Source organism: Narcine bancroftii, chromosome 1 (assembly GCF_036971445.1).
Source record: "Narcine bancroftii isolate sNarBan1 chromosome 1, sNarBan1.hap1, whole genome shotgun sequence".
Classification (NCBI taxonomy): Eukaryota; Metazoa; Chordata; class Chondrichthyes; order Torpediniformes; family Narcinidae; genus Narcine; species Narcine bancroftii.
Window position 1 is genome coordinate 88,532,976 of NC_091469.1, and position 20,342 is coordinate 88,553,317.

Here is a 20,342-nt window from a genome sequence, read left to right on the forward strand (position 1 = left end):
GTCTCAACAGGCACTCCTGCTGCATGGGAGGGCAAAAGTCGTCAGTCTGATCCACGACATCGCTCACCCAGCGGTAAAGACAACCGTGAGGATGGTCGTGGAACAGTTTGTGTGGCACAGGCTGAATAAAGAGGTGGCAGAACTGGCCATGAACTGTACCAGGTGCCAGACCTTCAACGTTCAGCGACAAACATGAGGCCCCATCCAGAACTTCAACAAGGGGGTTCGCAGATTCCAGGGGCCCGATGTTGTCGGACCCCTGCCAGTGTCCAAGGAGGCTTGTTACCTCCTTCCGGTGGTGATTGGGCCACAAGGTGGCCGGAAGCCCTCCCAATTAAGGAGGCCTCCACGGATATGTGTGCCAGGACTCTATTAGCCAATGGATCATCCGTTTTGGAGTCCCAGCACACATCACTAGCAACAGAGGGGAACAGTTCACGTCTGCCCTGTGGACTCAGATGGTGAAGCTCCTGGGGGTCAAGCTCCATCACACCACAGCATACCACCCGCAGTCCAACAGGTTGATGGAGTGGTTTCACAGGCACCTGAAGGCATCACTTATGGCCAGGATCTCTAGTCTAGACTGGGCAGACAAACTACCCTGGGTCCTCCTCGGGATTAGGACGGCACCCAAGGAGGACCTGCAGGCTTCAGCAACGGAGATGATCTATGGCGTACCATGGCTACTGACAAAAACCTGCTGGTGGACCTACGCAGGCGACTGGGCTCCCTAGCTCCCCTATCCCCGGCAGGCCACAGCACCTGGCTGTTTCATCTCCCCAAAGAGCTCAACTCAGCCAAGTTCATTTTTGTGCAGAGGGTCTTACACCGGTCCGGTGGAACCTTCACCCTGGACATTGTGGGGGAAGAGAGAAACCTTTTACGGTGGAACGCCTGATGGCAGCCCATCTGGACTTATCACAGCCGGTCCAGATGACTGCGCCCAAGCACCGGGGCTGGCTGCCAAAGCCACAAGATGGGTAGCTGGTTTTGGGGGGGGGTGTGTTGTGTGGCGGCGCACATCCTCATGGCGAACTGGCCCCACTTGTATCTCTTCGTGGCGGGGCAGCTTTGGGGAAATGGAGTCATTAGAGGTTTCTTTCTGACTCCAGCATCCCTTCCAGCGCACACCCTGGGCAGTGATTATGATGTCACAATGCACTGGGTGTCAGAGCTCATGCTGCCCTTAAAGGGACGTGCTGAATTTGAATTAAAAACAGTCATTAATGACCTTCAGTGTGGCAGCAGTGATTTCTTTCAGCTCCTGCAATCACCACAGTGGTGTCCCCGACAGGAGCAGACGACTACATGGACCCAGCAAATGATGGACACAGCCGAGGTGAATGAAGTAACTCTCAAACCTCCCCCCTTCTGGCCCCATCACCCACCGAATTAGTTCAGGCAGGCAGAGGCACAATTTTACCTCTGCAACATCTCAGCTGATGCCACAAAATATTACCACGTCGCAGGCGGACAACATCATTTACCGGCCAGCAGCAGTGGGCAAGTTTACTGCCCTCAAAAATCTACTCCTGGGGAAGTTTGTCTTCACACCCCAGCAGCGTGCTTCCAGGCTCTTACACCTGGATGGGTTGGGGGATTCGCAGCACCTCAGCCCTCATGAACAAAATGCTGGCCCTGGTGGAGGATCATGAACTGTGTTTCCTCTTCCGCCAGATATTCCTTGAACAGATGCCAGAAGATAGCCAGTTTCATCTGTTCGAAGAGGACTTTTCCGACCCCCGCAAGGCCGCAGACTAGGCAGATGCCCTCTGGCCGCAGAACAGGAGAACAAGGCAGCCCTCAGCCAAGTCTCCAAGCCGGGGCCCCACCATCCGCAGGATACCCCTAAGTACAAGCCAGAGGAAACCCAGTCAACATGGTTTTTTTATCATTAGCGCTGGGGACTGAAAGCCCATGAGTGCTGCCAGCCCTGCGACTTTCAGGGAAACGACCAGGCCAACCGCCATTGATTGCTGCGACGGGTGGCCACGTGTACAGCCTCCTTTACATCACTGACAAGTTCACGGGCCACCTGTTCCTGGTGGACACAGGGACTGAGCTGAGTGACCTCCCCCCTACAGCGCTGGAAACTCACACCCAGACCCCCGGTCCAACCCTGCGGCTGCCAATGGTTCCGCAATCAAGATCTATGGCACTCGTAGGGCACAAAAACAAATCGGGGATGAAATGTTCACTTGGAAATTCGTCCTGGCCTTGGTGGGCACCACGCTGTTAGGGGCTGACTTTCTAAGGGTTCACGGTCTGCTGGTTTACGTGAGGGGCATGAGGCTGCTCAACACCCGCACCTTTCGGCACAGATGAGTTTGCCGAGATCCTCAGTGAGTTCTCTGCCATGCTGGAGCCACACTTCGATGTCGCCTCCCCCCGCCATGGAGTTTTCCATCACATCTCTATGAAAGACCTGCTGCTGTATGCCAGAGCTAGGCGGCTGCCACCGGAGAAGCTAAAACAGGCAAAGGGGGAATTATCCAGACTCCAGGAGATGGGCATCATTCGACAGTCGGACAGCACTTGGGTGGCGCCATTGGACGTGGTCCTGAATTAATCAGAGGGTGGTCAAGGCCCTGCAGAGACTACAGGCAGCAAAATGACACTACGACTCCAGACAGGTACTCAGTTCCCCATATCCAGGACTTCGCGGCCAACGTCCATGGCATACGATTCTTTTCAAAAGTCAATCTGATGCGCGGATAACACCAGATCCCACTACACCCGGATGACATTGAAAAGACCATCATCATCACCCCTTTCAGCTTGTTCGAATTCCTCCAGATACCATTCGGGTTGAAGGACATGGCCCAGACGTTCCAAGACCTCATGGATGCAGTGGGTAGGGATTTGGAATTTGTATTTATCTACCTTGATGACATCCTGGTAGCCAGCCGCAGCCGTGAAGAGCTCAAGGCCCATTTCCATACCCTGTTCACCCAGCTGGCAGATTTCGGCCTCACGGTCATTTTGGGAAACAGAAATTGCAGTTCTGGGGGCACACCATCTCAGCTTTTGGGGCAGCTCAGGCACCGGAGAAAGTGGTAGCCGTCCAGCGTCTTCCCAAACCCTCCTCCCTCGAGGGCCTGCAGGAATTCGTGGGAATGGTAAATTTTTACCAGAGATTCATCGCCCAACGTGGTCCACATGAGGTGCCCTCTTTTCATGCTGATCATGATGAAAGAGAAGACCCTGGCCTAGTCGGAAGAGGAGAGCAAGTCCTTCGCTGCAACGAAATAGGCCCTTGTAGAGGCGACTTTGTTGGTGCACCCGCTCCCGGAAGCGCCCACAGCACTCTCGGTCAACGCCTCCACCACAGCGGTCAGGGGAGTACTGGAACAGTGGCTGGACAGGCAGTGGCGCCCACTGGCCTTTTTCAGTAAGCAGTTGCGGCCACCGGAGCTTAAATACAGTGCGTTCAACTGGATAGCTGTACCTGGCTATCCAGAACTTCTGATTCTTCTTGGAGGGCAGAACTTTCACCCGTTTTACTGATCACAAGCCCCTCACCCAAGCACTGGCTATGGCCAAGGATCCATGGTCGGCCAGGCAACACTGCCATCTGTCCTACGTGTCCGAATTCACGACAGACATCCGGCACAGGGCGGGCAAGGGCAATATGGTCGCAGATGCGCTCTCCTGCCTGGCCATCAGCATGCAGTTCCCGACATTCTACGCGCAACTAGCACAGGCCCTGGAGCATGACGCCAAAACTCAAACTCTCCGGACCGCTATCCCAGGTCTCCAGCTCGAGGATATCCAGCTTCCTGACTCTGCCCAGCTGCTGCTCTGTGACACCTCCACCGGCTCACCGCACCTGATAGTGCCACAGGAGTGGAGGGCAAGGGTCATCAGTTCTATCCACGATCTCGCCCACCCCTCAGGAAAACTACCATGCATATGGTGGCGCAGTGATTCGTCTGGCATGGCCTCAAGAAGGAGATGGCAGCACTAACCCGCAACTGCATCAGGTGCCAGACGACTAAAGTCCACAGGCACATGCAAGCCTGTTCAACATTTCAACTCGGCAATGTGAAGGTTCCAGCATATCTACGAGGATGTCGTGGGCCCCTTGCCGGTGTCCAGGGAGTCACAGGACCTGTTTACCATAGTGGACAGAGCAACCAGGTGGCCGGAAGCCATCACGGTCCGTGAGGCATCAGCGGAGATGTGTGCTAGAGTGCTGGTCAGCTAGTGGTTCGCTCGTTTCAGTGTGCCAGCGCACATCACGAGCGACAGAGACACCCAATTTACCTCTGCACTATGGTCACAGCTGGCAAGGCTTTTAGGGGTAACCCTGCACCACACCACGGCCTACCACCCAAAGTTTAACGGGTCTTATGAAATCTCAGAATTCCCTTGCTCAAATGCCAAGAAACTCTAAGCTCATTGGATTGTTGAAATGCACATCTTTAAGATTCAAGATTCAATTTAATGATGTAATAAAAACAGTGTCATATGACACAAAATTGCCTTTCGTCTGCAGTAAAGCAGATAAATTCACCATCGGCAGAAATTGCCTGAAGCACTTATGACAGTCAGAGAAAGAGAAATCTCCCAGAACCACCGAGTATCCGTGGATTCACCTCCAGCACTCCTGCAAACTCCGAAGAAACACAGAGTCCAATCCAAACCATCAGCAACCCAAGCTTCAGATCTGAACCTTTGACATGATTAGAAACCCTTCGGCATACTTGGCAGCCTGCTTCCAATACTGGGTACTCCTTGAGCCAGTTTTGAGCCAGTCTCCCGCAGTTCAGCTGCCTGGTGTAGTCCCTTGTCCACAATCTTCAGCAGCCCGATGCCTGTGTGGGTTCCACTTCTTGAGTCATCAACAGTCCATCAACTTTGTGCTCCTCAGCCGCAGAACCCTTCACTGGTCCACCACCATGATCATCGTCCCATAGGTCATCTCCTCTGCTTCTCCTTCTCAGACAAGGGTGGTGGGGGGGTGGTGGGCATGGTCTTCGTGTATTCTGGTGCCCTTCACCAGTCATCTACTTCACTGGAGTCTGTCACCCCTTCTGGGTGCAGCTGATCATAGGTGCTGCAATCTTGGGTGCAGACCCCGCAGAGACAGAATTTTAAAACCACCATCAGCTCCTTTAACAGGCCGTTAAAGCCTGTAAGGAGCTGATGTCAGTCGGACTGGGTGGTTGGTCTCTGCTCACTGCTCTCCATGGGTCCACACCAGAACAAGGGTGGCAAGATGGCCCAGTGGGGAGATCCACTGCCTCACAGCTGTTGTGATGCCATTTAATGCATGGAGCTTGTCCATCATTCTTGTTACCATGTGGGTTTCCTCCAGGTGATCAAATTTACTCCCAAATCCCAAAGTCGTGCAGGCTGGTGGATCAATTAGCAAGTGTAATTTTCCAGTCTTGTACTGGTGAGTGGCAAACCTTGAGTAAAACTTAAGAGTAATGTGGGGAGAATATAATGGGATTAATGTGAATGAATGCTTGATGGTTGGCATGGACTTAATGGGCCGAAGGGCCTGTGATACTCCATCAAAGGTGAAAGTACAAGTTCCAATTCAACTGAAATTTAAACATACACATGTTTGCAAAGGCACATAAATATGTATGGACACACACTCACACTCGCAGTCGCACCACAAGTGCATTTGTGCAAACACACAAACATGTGTTTCCACACACATGCATGGACCCACATACACAAATACATGCAAACACGCACACACGTGCATGCACACATGTACAGCAACATAAACTCAAACATACAAACATAAACTCAAACATACAAACACAAACAAACACACATGCACATAAACACACACACCCACAAAGGATACTTATTTTCAAATCACCATATTTTAAAATTAACTTTAGTGCCAGCCTTGCTAACATGACATAATTGATCTTTTATACTAACCCAGTGAAGAAGCCTTTCAAGCAGCATTTCATTACTGCAGAAGCAACCCACAAGAGCAGCATCAGTCAGGAGTCAGGCTGAACTGCCAGATGGCCTCAACATTTGTTACAGCAGACGGCAGGCTTCTTCAGGAAAGTATGAAGAAACTCATGAATATCAATCGGATTTTTTTCCCCTCATCTAAAAATGCATAATTTTGGAAAGGAAGAGGATTGTGCCCTCGCTGATCAGGTTGCTGGATCAGCCATCTTTTCCCCTAATAAAAAAAATTAAGCAACATTTTTTTTATTCCTTCCTTTTTCTTTTCAAACCTTGCAAAGTTTTGTGCCTACTCTTTTCCCAGAACTGCTGAAGGGAGATGTGATGATGTCCTCTGCTGAAGGCTCTGTTCTGTGGTGTGAGAACCATTTAACCCCAGCAAATGGTCTGCCTGTTCTCCTGTAATCCTCAAGCAAATTAATTGATCACTGACCTACCACCATTGAACCAGCTCTCAAACATCTGATGAGTAAGGGAACTTGATTGATTTGCCATCTCCCCAGCGGCATCAACTTCACCAGAATCAAAGCTGGAAACTAAAAATCTATGCACTCTTCTGTCCTACAGAAAACAGGAAGTACATTTACTGCAAAAAAAAATAAGGATCATGATGTTAACCCTTCTTGCTCTATTCAACCTCCATTCTGGCCAATCTTGGATGGGCTGCTTTGCTAACAGACGGAATTTCTGTCACTAAACAGAATTTGGCAATTTGGCCCATTGAATCTTTTCTGTTATTCGGATCATGGGTGATTCCTCTCAGCCCCAATCTCTTGCCTTCTCCCCATAACCTTTGACACACATACTCATCAAGAGCTTATTAACTTCCACTTTACATATACTCAATGATTTGGTTTCTACAGCTGTCTAAAGCAACATATTCTGCACCCAGAAGAAATTGATCGTAATCTCTTTTCTAAAGGGACATCCTTTTTATTCTGAGGCTGTGCCGTCTGATCATGGCCTCTCCCACTACTGGAAATGTCTTCTCCATGTCCACTCTATCCAAGCCTTTCAAACAGTACAACAATATTTCAAAGTTGCACACAAAGCAAAATAGCTCTTTAATAATGATCCAAGTTCCTAAAGGAGAACTCAATCTTAATTATTTCAGTAAATTATTACACCTTTGGTATTACTTCACAATTTCAATTCACCTACTGATGGCACCTTTCCACTGATAATGCTATAGCCTTGTCCTTCCACTCCATCCTGACCTATCTGGAGAATGACATCTCGTATGCCAGCCTGCTATTCATTGACTTCAGCTTGGTGTTTCATACGATCATACCTAGAGGGTCATGAGAAGCTGTCCTCGGTGGCACTCTACACCCCTCTCTGTAACTGGATCCTGGACTTCCTAACGGAAAGACCACAGTCCGTCTGGGTTGACAGCAGAGTATTTAGTACTGTCATGAAGAGCACGGACACATACAGAGCTACGTGGTCACCCCACTCTTGTTCGCCAGAACCAGTGCCAACAGAGTCATCAAGTTTGCAGATGATAGGACAGCAGTTTGCCTCATCAACCACAATGGTGAGCCAAAATACAGAGAAGAGGTGGAAAATCTCCTGAAATGGTGTGAGAATAACAACCTGTGTCTCAATGTGGACAAGACAAAGAAGATGAATGTGGACTTTTGGAGGAGCAGTGGTGACCACCCTCCACTACACTTTAATAGCCCAGACGTGGGGAGAGTTGACAGCATCAAGTTCCTCAAAGTTCACTTAAGAATTGACCTATTATGGGGTCGCAACATCTCCTCCCTTGTCACGAAGGTACAACAGAGTTTGAACTTCCTGAGAAAGCGGAGGCAGGCAAGGCTACTAGCCACCATTATATCAGTGAGGAACCTAATCATCCTACCCGCAGCATCTTCCAGCTACTTCCATCAGAGTCTGAACCACCAGGATGAGAAAGAGTTTCTTCCCTTGGACATTGAGACTGCTGAACAACTGATGACCAACTCATACAAACCCTCTGTGACTCTACCATTTATTTAAAAATCATATTTATTCATTTTAATCTTTGTATGCATCCACTGTGCATATGTATCATTTGTCTCTGTGTGTGTTATGTCTGTTTTTGTGCTTGCACAGTACTGCACTGTGCACTGGAGAATGCTCTTTGGTTGGGTTGCACCTGTACAATCGGATAATAAACTTGAAGTAATGGCTGTGTTCGTAACACTTGAAGGCAGCGACAACAGCCTGCGATCAGTGGTCAACAAAATTGCCAACAGTTACCTCTTTGGATTCATCGACCAGTTTAACTCCACTTCACACTCGTTGGAATCAGTTGCTATTTTAACCTCTCTTTGCTCCAGCCTTCTGAAAAATCTATACAAAGAAATTTCCACCACAAGAATCTCCCAAAAAGTCCTCAACCCCTCTTTTATGAAAATTTCAATATAGCAAAATACAGTAAAACTCTAAGTATCCAGCATCTATGGGGATTGGTAGATATCGGATAAGTGAATTATGGTTGCTTGACACTGTGTGTTACATGATTAGTGAACTAACAACGAGGTGCAACAATTTTAAACCCGCACATTTTACCTATTTATTTTCCACAATTTTTCTGCCAGTTGCTCGAGGCTGCCAGTTCCTTGAATTCCACAAATCAGGGGTTTTACTGTATTAAAATACTAGTCCTGCATATGTATTCTTGTCTGTATGTGTGTTATGCCTGCTTGTGTGTATGTTTTTTTTTCCCACTGAGGTCCAGAGAACGCTGTTTCTTTAGGTTACACATGTGCAATCGGATGACAATAAGCTTCGTTTAACTTAATTTGTAAGAATGCATTGTTCTTCTGCTGTTATTATGAGATTGCTGTGTTCCCAATGTGTGATTTCAAGGTATTTTATGATTTCAGTCTTTGGCCCATCCCCCCTTAATGTGCTATGGCCCCCAGGAAGTTCATATGGCCCCTGTTGAGAATGTTTGCTCTAGCAGGATCAGTTTGTCTCCCTTTAAGATATGGATCAGGATCTTTTCAAGATCAATGTTGAAAATACCCAAATATAATCAAGCATCAACTACACTGAACAATTTTACTCAAATGATTGCTTCCTGAAATTGGGGATTATGATAGGCAACTTCAAGATGAACAAAGATAATTTCAGATTTCCTACATCACGTAGGAAGTTATAGAGTTATTAAATTTAGCATTAGGCATATAGTCTCCACAAATGTAACAAAATGTATCGCATCTGTCGCGTCATTGATAAGAAATGTCAGCTGCTTTGAATATTCCTGAAGACAATAAATACTACTGTAAAGTACACTCACTATGCTACTGCCTGATGATCATGTGCATCAACATGTGTCCAATCTATATCATTGTAATGCACAGCATCCGTATATGTGAGCTGATTTTATAGCCTGTCTGCATCTATCCTGAATCCTCGCTAAGTATGCTCAACATTTGCATAGCACTGCACTGAGTGCATACCCAGTCCTGTGTGGGCTGACCAAAATGGCTTGCTTTGTGGGCAATATACTAGTAGACTTAAGATATGACAGGAAATCACAAAACAAGTTATATCTTAAAAAACAGGATGTGGTAGGACAATTCTCCAGTGATAGCCCAAAATCCATAAACTGCATCCAAAAGTGTTCAGGAAGAAATATCCTCATTGTCCAGTGTTATGAACACCATCCTCAAATCAGGGACTTTGGAAAGGAGAGAGAGGACAGGTGTGTGGTTTTGAAGGAGTACTGCCAATAATGCTGATTGCTGCCAGTGTAACACTCCACCATTCCCCAGATGACCACTTTAAATTTCAGGACAGCCTATTAAATGCAGAAATATCAAAGCTCTTGGCTAGTTTTGTTTTGGCATAGTTCTGATGAGAACTCTTCACTCATAGATGACACAACAGCTTGGATGATATACTTTATTTTTAGACAGTAAACTCAAAATGAAAATCAGTACCTGATTGTACTTGGCAGAATGCGTACCTTCCCATTAATTTCAGAGGTAAATATCTGAGCAGGCATAAAGCAAAAATTAATGATTTGAGATTCTGAAAATATGTTTAGATTTATAAAAATACTTAATGATCTTCTGTAATTTAAAAAAAACCTCAACAAAAAACAGCTGGCTAAAAAGGGAGATGGCTTAATCAACAATTACCATACAAGCGATCACAATTCAATCACGCCAGCTCTGGAATGCAAGGTCCAAACAGAAACCCTGGATTAATCCGAGAATCTGCAATCTGCTGAGGGCATTTAAGGCCAGGGATCAAGAACTTGACAAGAAGTCCAAGAACCACCTACGGAAGGCCATCTCCGAAGCAAAGTGATAATTCCAGAGGAAGCTAGAGACAGAGATAGATACACTCCAACTATGGCAGGGAGTGCCGGCCATTACAGCCTACAACATGAAGGCAAAAACTATTGATGACTACGATGCCGCACTATCCAATGAGCTGAACACCTTTTATGCCCACTTTGAGAAGAAGAATTAAACAGTTCCTACTAGAATCCCTGAAAAGGCTGAAGACCCTGTGATATCTGTCCCAGAGACCAACATCAGGACATCATTCAAGAGGGCAAACTCTTGCTAGGTGTCAGGCCCTGACAGCATACCTGGCTGGGTTCTGAAAATCTGCACCAACTAACTAGCTGGAGTGTTGACTGACATTTTCAACCAGTCAGAAATTCCCACCAGCTTCAAAAGGGCATCAATCATCCTGACACCCAAGAAGAGTAGCATGGGCTGCCTCAATGTCTACCACCCAGTAGCACTAACTTCTACTGTGATTAAATATGTTGAGAGGCTGTTCATGGACAGAATTAACACCCACTTAAGTAAAGATCTGGAACCACTACAATTCACCTATCTTCACAATTGCTCCACAGCAGATGGAATATCACTGGCTCTCCACTCCACTCTAGACACCTCAAAAACAGCAATAAAAACATACAGCTGCTTTTTATCAACTACAGGTCAGCCTTCAATACCATTATTCCCTCAGTGCTGGTCAAGAAGCTACAAACTCTAGGCCTTTCTACCTCAGTCTGCAACTGGATCCTTGACTTTTTCCATCGAAAGTCCACAGTCAGTACAAATTGGAAACAACAACTCTTCCTCACTGTTTATCAACATAGTTGCACCCCAAGGATGTGTGCTTAGCCCACTGCACTACTTGTTATACACCCATGACTGTGTGGCCAGGCACAATTCTAATGCCATCTACAAGTTTGCCAATGACACCACAGTTTTCACAGAATCACAAACGACAATGAGGAAGTGTACAGGAGGGAGATAGATCAGCTCATTGAATGGTGTAATGACCACAACCTTGTGTTCAATGCCAGCAAAACCAAGGAGATGATTGTGGATTTTGGCAGGAATTCAGGGGAAAATGACCCACTCCTCATTGAAGGCTCAGCAGTGGAGAGGATCAAGAACTGCAAATTCCTGGGTGTCAAAATCTCAGAGGATCTGTCCTGGAGCCTCCACGTTGATGCAACCACAAAGAAGGCTCGCCAGTGGCTATATTTTGTGAGGTATCTGAGGAGATTCAGTATGTCACCTAAGACTCTCGTAAACTTCTACAGGTGTACCCTGATGAGCATTCTGGCTGGTTTCACCATTGCCTGGTGTGGAGGCACCAACTGTCAGGACAAGAATAAACTCCAGTGGATTGTTAACTCTCGCTGTGACATCACAGGTACCAGCCTTCACTCCATCAAGGACATGAGGCAGTGTCTTTAAAAAAGCAGCCTCTAACTTCAAACACCCCCACCACCCAGGCCATGCCCTCTTCACTCTGCTAACCTCGGGAAAAAGGTACAGGAGCCTAAAGACGAGCATTCAACTGCACAAGGAAAACATTTTCCCCGCTGCCATCAGATTCCTGAATGATCAATAAACCAAAACCACTGCTTTACGTTTCGTGCATTATTATAGTAAATGCCATAAGATGGTCATAATATATCTTTGCTCTATGATGCTGCCACAGAACACCAACTTTCATCACTTGTTCACGACAGTATATCCTGATTCTGATTCCCAATCAATGAACATTCCTGGGTAAACGTGAACCTTGTTTGTTTGCCGGACATTAACATGGACAGTGAGATAGTTTTTTTTTGATTTGATAATAAGATAATTCACATTAACCATTCAACAAAAGCCAGTCCTTTTTTGACATTGTTCTTAATGGTAGAGAAAGAACCTCCCATGAACCTACCTGTTGCTAGCAATTAATTTGCAAATGTGAAAAATTAGATGCCAGGTGTACCATGACAGCTGAGGCAATGGCTAACATTTTCATCTCAGGAAATTGGAACAGGGAGAGTGATTATCCTCCACAATCTGAGCTCACAGTCCAGAGTACTGCTGATGGAGTGTTGCATTGTTGATATTGATGATTTTCATTCCTGTTGAAATGTCCTTCTACTCAGAGGAATGAAAAAGATCAGCGATTCAATCTGAAGGCTGTTTTAGAGTTCCTCTGATACCCTGAATCACCATCTTCCCTTAGCTACAATTTATTGACATAAAGAAACAAGTCCAAGTTCATACTGTGCACCCACTAGCTTCATGACTACGAGGATTGCAGATCAGAAACTGTGAACACATGAATATTTTTGGTTAACACAACAATATGGCAACATACAATTCTTTTCTACTCTGTGGATGTGAATTATGTTTTCAAAAATTGTGTGTGTGTGTGTGTGTGTGTGTGTGTGTGTGTGTGTGTGTGTGTGTGTGTGTGTGTGTGTGTGTGTGTGTGTGTGTGTGTGGGAATTCACATACACACCATGATCAGGGTGTTTCATCTGGTTGTTTAAGTACAGGCATATGAGAATAGACTTAAAATAAAAAAGAAATATTATTGGCTAGCATGGCCAGATTGGGCTGAATGGCCTCCCTCTCAGGCATTCATTTCTATGATTATATCTTTTTTTTACACTTAGCAAACATATTACAATATTTGAAACTTGATCCAAATATGTGTGGTATTTTATTAAAATTAAAAGAAGGTAAAGAGAAACCTTATATTAATTCCACCCCCGGCCCCCCTCCTCCTCCCAACCCCCTACAAATTAAAGAAAAAGGGGACAGGAAAACAAAAAGAATAATACACTTACTGATACCATTAAATGTATATATATATATAGAGAGAGAGAGAGAGAGAGAGAGAGAGAGAGAGAGAGAGAGAGAGAACATATATAGAGAGATCTACAAGATAAAGGATGTGTTCAAGATTCATTTAAATTTTAATACTAACAGCTTGTAAATATGGGCTCTATATTTTACAAAATCTATGATATTTATCTCTTAATTTATAAGTAATTTTCTCAAGTGGAAAACAACTGTGAACTTTTGCCTGGTATTTATCCATTCCCAAATCAATACTTTCAAGTTATAGCTATTGCCAAAGCAATTTGAACAAATTTTATTTGATACATATTCAGTTTTAATTTAGTATTAATTGCTCTAATATCTCCCAGTAAAAATAACATTGAATCTTGTGGGAATCTTACTCAAGTTATTTGTTCTAATAAATTACCTAAATCAAGCCAAAAAGGTTTAATTGTGGAACACTGCAAAGTTGAATGCAAAAATGTATCAACTACTTGTCCACACCTAAAACATAAATCTGAATAAGTATAGTTCATATTAGGTAACTTTTGTGGTGTTAAATATAACTGATGAATAAAATTATGTTGAACTAACCACGATCTCACATTTATTGTACTTCTAAGTTCATCTATTTGCTTATTTAAATCCACCTCCCATTTATATCTTGTATCAATTCTATCTTTTCCATACACCAGGTCTACGCTTTATTTATGGTTAAATGTTTAACTATTTTTACTCCAAATTGAATTTTGTCTGCTGGGAATGAGTCTTTTTCTAATTAAAAACAAAAGATTCCACAAAGGATGTATCAAGTCACTGGTGCTGGCATCAAGCACTGAAGGAGGTAAAAATCAGAGAGCAACATCTCCATGATCAATGGCAGCTGTGAGGCAGACAGGGATGGGTCATTCAGTATTCCATTCACTCCCATCTTGGCTGTGCACGTTCATTACATTCAGCAACCAGGGTTCAGTGCAGGTACACATTCTCATCAAAGTAAAATTATATTTTTCACTTGACCAAATCAGTTTTCAACCAATATAAAAATTCCATTTATCCATCAATTCTTGAAGTCTGTCTGGGATAAACTGATTAATTGTAAACAGAATTTGTTATTTAAATAGCTAGCACACACTCAAAATACAATTCCAAGCAGCCATGGCTTGTAAGCATTCAAGCCACTGGATAGTGTGATCAGTGACAATGCATTATAGATGAAATGGGAAACAATTTGTCTGCCAGCACTTTGTCATCATTGCAAAGTCCCCACAGGAAAAGATTTAATACATGTCAATCTATTGAGGTTGATGGCTGTTCAGAGATGCCCAACCATGACGTTGCTCTGTTGAATTCTGTTCATGGCCGAGGGCTGATACTGAAATGAACATCAATCTAACAGAACCTCTGAGTTAATGAAGAAAAGTCCATCTAAAGATAGTTTTTACTGCAAGCCCCTTCTCAATAATAACTGAATTGTGGCTGCCAAAAGAACACGTTCAGATGGGATTAGTAATCAGATCAAGAAGCAAAAGGATATTGTTCAGGTTTACTGCACAAATTAGTTCTCTGTGAAAGAGAAAATGTGGATTTTCCCTTAAAAAACACACAATTTTCAAAGCAAACTGTTAATAATTGGCCTTCAAACCTGTTCAAAGGCAAAAGCATTACACCAGGGACAGACAGAAATTATTTTTTTTAATAATTAGGTTCATATTCAAACAGAATATTGAAGTTTCTCACCCCTGTGCAGAACACCAAAAACACTAAGAGAATGTAAAGAATAAAACATCAGCAAGGACTAACGGTAGATTGTTTAAATGTAGTTTGTGAGCTGTGCTGATTTTCACAAAATACTTCAGAGAAAGTTTAGCAGATCGCTTAATAGAACCCATACCTCACAACTCAACGCTAATGATCTAACCGCCTCCAATCTAAATTCAGCCCAGACCATTTTATTCCATTACCTGAAAATAAGCATGTTGTAATGTTCAAGCTCTAAGTCAGAGCATATTCATTGAAATCATACTCCAATTTCCTTCCTCTGTTAGTGTTTGTTGTCTTCTTAACTATCTGCTCAGTTTCACAATCCACTCACGTACAACAAAGCGAAGCAATCTCAATCCTTTCATAACGTGAATTGTGAGTGGGGCACACTGAAAGAATATATTGTTGCTTGGCCTCAGGGAGGGAAAGAAGAAAAGGAGAGAAAGGGGGTGGGGGGAGGGTGGTGGAAGAGGAAAGAGAGAGAGAGATGATCACCTCCTTCCTTCAGTTAATTGCCCCTCTAAATGTTCATGTCTGTTCTTCTTTTCTTAAAGGCAATTTACACCTTTTTAAACTTTATCAGGAGGACACATTCCATGAAGCAATGAATTATGCTTTAACTTTAAAGCCCACTCTTATGGCAATTTACTTACACATGAAGTCCAGCCAGAACAATCGATGTGATCAACTGTTTATTGATAATCTGTGTGGCTCAGTATCAAGTCATGAAGTAGATTTTGTTACTTACCTTAATCCCTTCCATTAAGAGTATTGTGCACATCGAAGATGCTTGATTTTTGACTCTACCTATAAGATTAGCATCCTATAAATTCCACGCTATTCAAAAGCAACAAATAAAGGTGTGATAATTTTTCAGTGTTTCTTCATTAATTTGTCTATTAAAAATTGCAAAATTTACGTGAGAAGTTTCTGATTTTAACTAATCTCCCTCTCCATCTGTGTATTTTTGTCCACAGTTAAATTGTCGATCGTGTATCTTTTCCATGTTTCTTATATTTTCTTTAAACCTTCGTTTTTATTTCATTACCAGATATCGATAGCATCTAGAAACATAGTTAGGTCAGGGGTTTGAGTTTTCCTCCTCTACTATTTTCCTTCCTCCTTTTTTTGTATTATTTTAGAGTTTTTTTTAAATCTAAAAAGGGTATATACTATTTAGAATATAAATTATGGATATGGGTTTTTTCCCCACAGAGGGTTAGGGTGCCTGCAATGCCTTGCCAGGGATGGTGGTGAAGGCTGAAACATTAGGGGCATTTAAGAGATTCTTGGACAGGCACATGGATGGAAGAATCATAGAGGGTTATGGGATAGGGAAGATTTAGTATTTTTTAAAAGAAATATATGGGTTTGCACAATATTGAGGGCCAAAGTGCCAGTACTGTGTTGAAAAGTGTTTTATGCTCTATATCTGTAAGGAGTTTATATGTTCTCCTTGTGTCTGTGTGGGCTTTCCCCTGGGGCTCTGGTTTCCTCCCAAGATTCAAACTTTCATGCGTTGTGGGTCATTTGGGTTTAATTTGGCAGCATGGCCTCTTGGGTTGAAAGGGTCGGTTACCATGATGTACGTCTAAATGTAAAAGGAAGCTGCCTCTCCATATTTACAAGGAATTCATTCACATACACACTGTATAAAAATACAAATTTCCTCACTTCACTTCAATTAAATTCTGTGCCCCTTTGTGACAAAAAGTATCACATGCCCAGAAAGCAGAACCACCTGCCACTGATCACTCTGTTAAGAACCATGTGCATTTATCAAAACACCAGCCACCTTCTCTCCAAATAATGATGTTGAATTCTCTCCAATCTATGCTTAGCACTGGAATCCATCAAACTTATTTGTCTGGTACAAACAATAGGAGTTACATGAATATGAAAATAAATAATTTTTTAAAAAGCCAAAAAATGAATCAAAGTAAATTAATTTCCTACATAGAACCAAAACCTTAAGAACTGTGTGCAGTCAAGAAATATTCTTCCAATGGAGCATATCACAGCTGCAGGCATAAATATCAAAGCAAAAAGTTGGATATTTAATCTTTTCCAATATAAATGCAAAAAATGTCAAATATAAAACCAGAAGCAGGTGTAAAGGATTTGTATTAACATATAATTTAATGTTAAACTATATTTCTCTCTATATAAACATATTAGTAAGGTAAATTGTAGAGTTAAAATATTGCATCCGTATTCTTAGTAAGTTTGCTGTGGGTTGGTTCAGGTTCACAACACATCTATAGCGAACTGTTGTTTCCTGAGTAGAATGTTCATTCTTGGAATCTGCGTCTTGGACAGACAGAACTAATGCTTGAGTCAGAAAGCAGGATGGAGATCAAGAATCTGGTTGTGTGGTGCCAGGACAAGAATTTTGCTTTCAATTTCAATAAGATTCCACCTGCATTGAATTCGCCCATTGTTATTGAATGAAGATCTACTGGGACCAATGCCTGAAGAGGGCGCACAAAATTAGTGATCCGGTGCGGACTCAAATGGTCATATGGCCTGTTTCCGCTTCGTAAATGGTTATATGGTTTTATCCAGAATCAAATTACAAAACAGCAAAGATTCATGAAACATAGGAATGTATACAAAACAATTGTGAACATTTGTGGAAATAAGAGTCTGTCCTGGATTGCCACATTAATGGGCAATGTCTAAGTTTGTTGTAGTGTTGGATAATGCAGTGAAAAGCACAACTAGTTTTTCTTTCCACAGATGCACGTCTGGCTGAATTTGACAAGTATTTCTGTTTTTGCTCGAGGTAAGTTATGATGCAGTTTGCAGTATTAGAGAGGTAGGCACTGTAGTGGAGAGCATTTACTTTGAGGTGATCAGGTGCTCAACAAAGCATCTGGATACTGTCCAACCAGCTGAACTGGTGAATGTGGGCTCAATTTTTTTATTTTTAAGAAGAATTCGGACAGATGCATGATTTGGAGGGGTATGGAAGGCTATGGTCGGAGTGCAGGACAGCGGGACTAGGTAAAATAATGCATCGGCATGGTCTAGAAGGGCTAAAGGGCCTGTTCCTGTGCTGTATTGTTTTATTGTTCTAGGGACTCCATTTGAGATCAGAAATATGTATAAAAAGTTTGTAAACAGATCTTCAGTTCTTTTTTTCCCTTTCTAACCAATAAAATCTCTTACTGACGTCATAAACATGTCAATCTTACAAAATTTGCAATAACTTACCATTTTGCTTCGAGAATGCCATGCTGTTACCAACTGCTGGTCAATACAACTTGTTTATTGTATATGCCATTCATGGAATTATTGGTGGTGAGAAAAACTACATAAAATTGCAGACAAAATTTGTATGATAAGCAAGTCATTTGTGTTAAAGTGAAAGAAAAACATTTTGTTGAAGAAATAATATTGCAGCCCAATTTTGTAAATGTTACTCACACAGATTTTGACTTAGTTTTAAAAATGATCTTTATAATAACCGAAAGTGAGGTGACACAAGAAAAAAAAGAGAGGACTTGGCTGAAGGGTGAAATATGAGAAGTTAGAGGGAACTTTTCCATACGGAGAAAGGTGACAGTATAGAATGAACACCCAGATTAAGTGGTGACTGTGGGCTTCATTTTGACATTTAAGAAAAAATTTGGAAAGGTACATGGATGGCAGAGTTATGGAGGATAATGACCTGGTTGCAGTCAGTGAGACTAGGCACTTGTCTTCCTGTCCAGATGATTGGTGTAAATGACCAAGAAAATAAATTGAAGCAACTTGTGTAAACTGGGAAATGAGGTTTGAGTTAATAGTATAACAAGAAAGCATTGTCAGGATAGAAAGTGAGTGAAAAAAAAATTCAAGAACAGGATTCTTTTTTTTTTCTTCAGTTTATACAAGTCTTTATTACTAAATCTAAAGCTGAATTCACACTACAACATGCAAGCCCTTCCTAATTATACTTATCAATGCCTGGACTGGTCCCAACTGCCAAAGTGAGGCGACGACTGCACACTTGTAGTAGGTTGTCTGGGTGCCGGTAGCAGCTTCTCCACCTCCCCGGACCGGGACGTTGGTTTGGAATCTTTTTTTTTTTTTATTTTTTAATTTTTTTATTTTTCACACCATAAATCACATTAGCCATAATATACACTATTTCTTTTTCACACATATACAGTGACTTTTTCTCCCCCCCCCTCCTCCCAAGCCACCCCCCCCACCCCCCACCCCCTCTCATCCATTTTAGGTATACAATCTAGGTTGCATTAAGCCAGTCAGACAATGTTGTCATTCAACAAAATTACACCAGAAATTCTACTGAGTCCATTCTTTCCTTTCCTTCTCCTTCCATCAACTTAGGTAATGTTTGTCCCCGGTAGGTTTTCGCTATTGTATTTAATGTAAGGCTCCTATACTTGTTCGAATATTTCAATATTATTTCTTAACCTATATGTTATTTTTTTTAATGGAATACATTTATTCATTTAAATTTAGTAGTTTCTTCCTTTTTAATTTGGTTATGTATTCCATTAATATTTAAAGACATATAGTTCAGCGTAGCCTTTTAAAAGGAGGAAAGGTAATGATGGAAAAACGGAAAGAGAAGATAAACAAAATATAAAAGGATTCTTTTATTTTAAAACATCAGGATGCAGGATTTACAGAAACACTATTACATCTGGGAGACAGAAAGAGGATAGATGGATTACAGTTAGGAGAGGGAACAGGCAGGCAGCGCAGGGCCCCCTGGTGGTCATCCCCCTGAAAAACAAGTATACCGTTTGGATGCTGTTGAGGGGGATGACCAACTGGATACAAGCCATAGCAATCAGGTCTCTGGCACTGAGTCTGGCACTGTGGCTAAGAAGGGAAGGGGGAAAATGAGGTGATTTGTAGTGATAGGTTATTCCATAGTTAGGAAGACAGATGAGATGTTCTGTGGAGGAGATCTTGAATACCCGATGGTATGTTGCCTCCCTGGTGCCAGGCTCTGGGATATCTCAGATTGAGTTCATGACATTCTTAGGTGGGAGGGTGATCAGCCAGATGTCATTGTCTACATAGGGACCAATCACATAGGTAGGAATGGTGAGGGGGTCCTGCAAGGAGAATTCAAGGAGTTGAACGCTAGGTTAAAGAAGAGGTCCTTCAGGGTAGTGATCTCAGGATTGCTTCCCATGCCACATGCTGGAGAGATTAGAAATAGGAGAATAAGGCAGCTTAACACATGGCTGGGGACATAGTGTGGTAGGGAGGACTTCAGGTTTCTAGATCAATGGGTTCTGTACCAGCAGGACAGATTGTATCTGAACTGGAAGGGCATTAATATCCTTGCAGGTAGGTTTGTAATTCTTGTCCCGATGGGTTTAAACTAGATTTGCAGGAGGAGGGGAACCAAGATGTTAGAGCAGTTAGTGAGAAGGAGGAAGATAAAGGTCATGTGAGGACTGCATGTATAGATAGAAATCAAAGGTTTGCATGTGATTGAATTTTTCTCAGGTGTATTTAGTTTAATGCAAGAAGTATTGTTAGAAAGGCTGATGATCT

The 20,342-nt window shown here is 42.9% G+C and overlaps 1 protein-coding gene and 1 long non-coding RNA gene across 20 annotated transcripts in view; one reads left to right on the plus strand and one right to left on the minus strand.

Moving 5' to 3' along the window:
* The window catches only part of LOC138760976 (astrotactin-2-like), a 1,981,947-nt gene that overhangs the window by 1,180,032 nt on the left and 781,573 nt on the right, over positions 1 to 20,342 (minus strand). The window lies entirely within an intron of this gene.
* LOC138761077 (uncharacterized) lies at positions 999 to 12,692 on the plus strand. The gene is made up of 2 exons (XR_011356101.1): positions 999 to 1,339; positions 5,912 to 12,692. It is a non-coding gene; the product is annotated as an uncharacterized lncRNA (long non-coding RNA).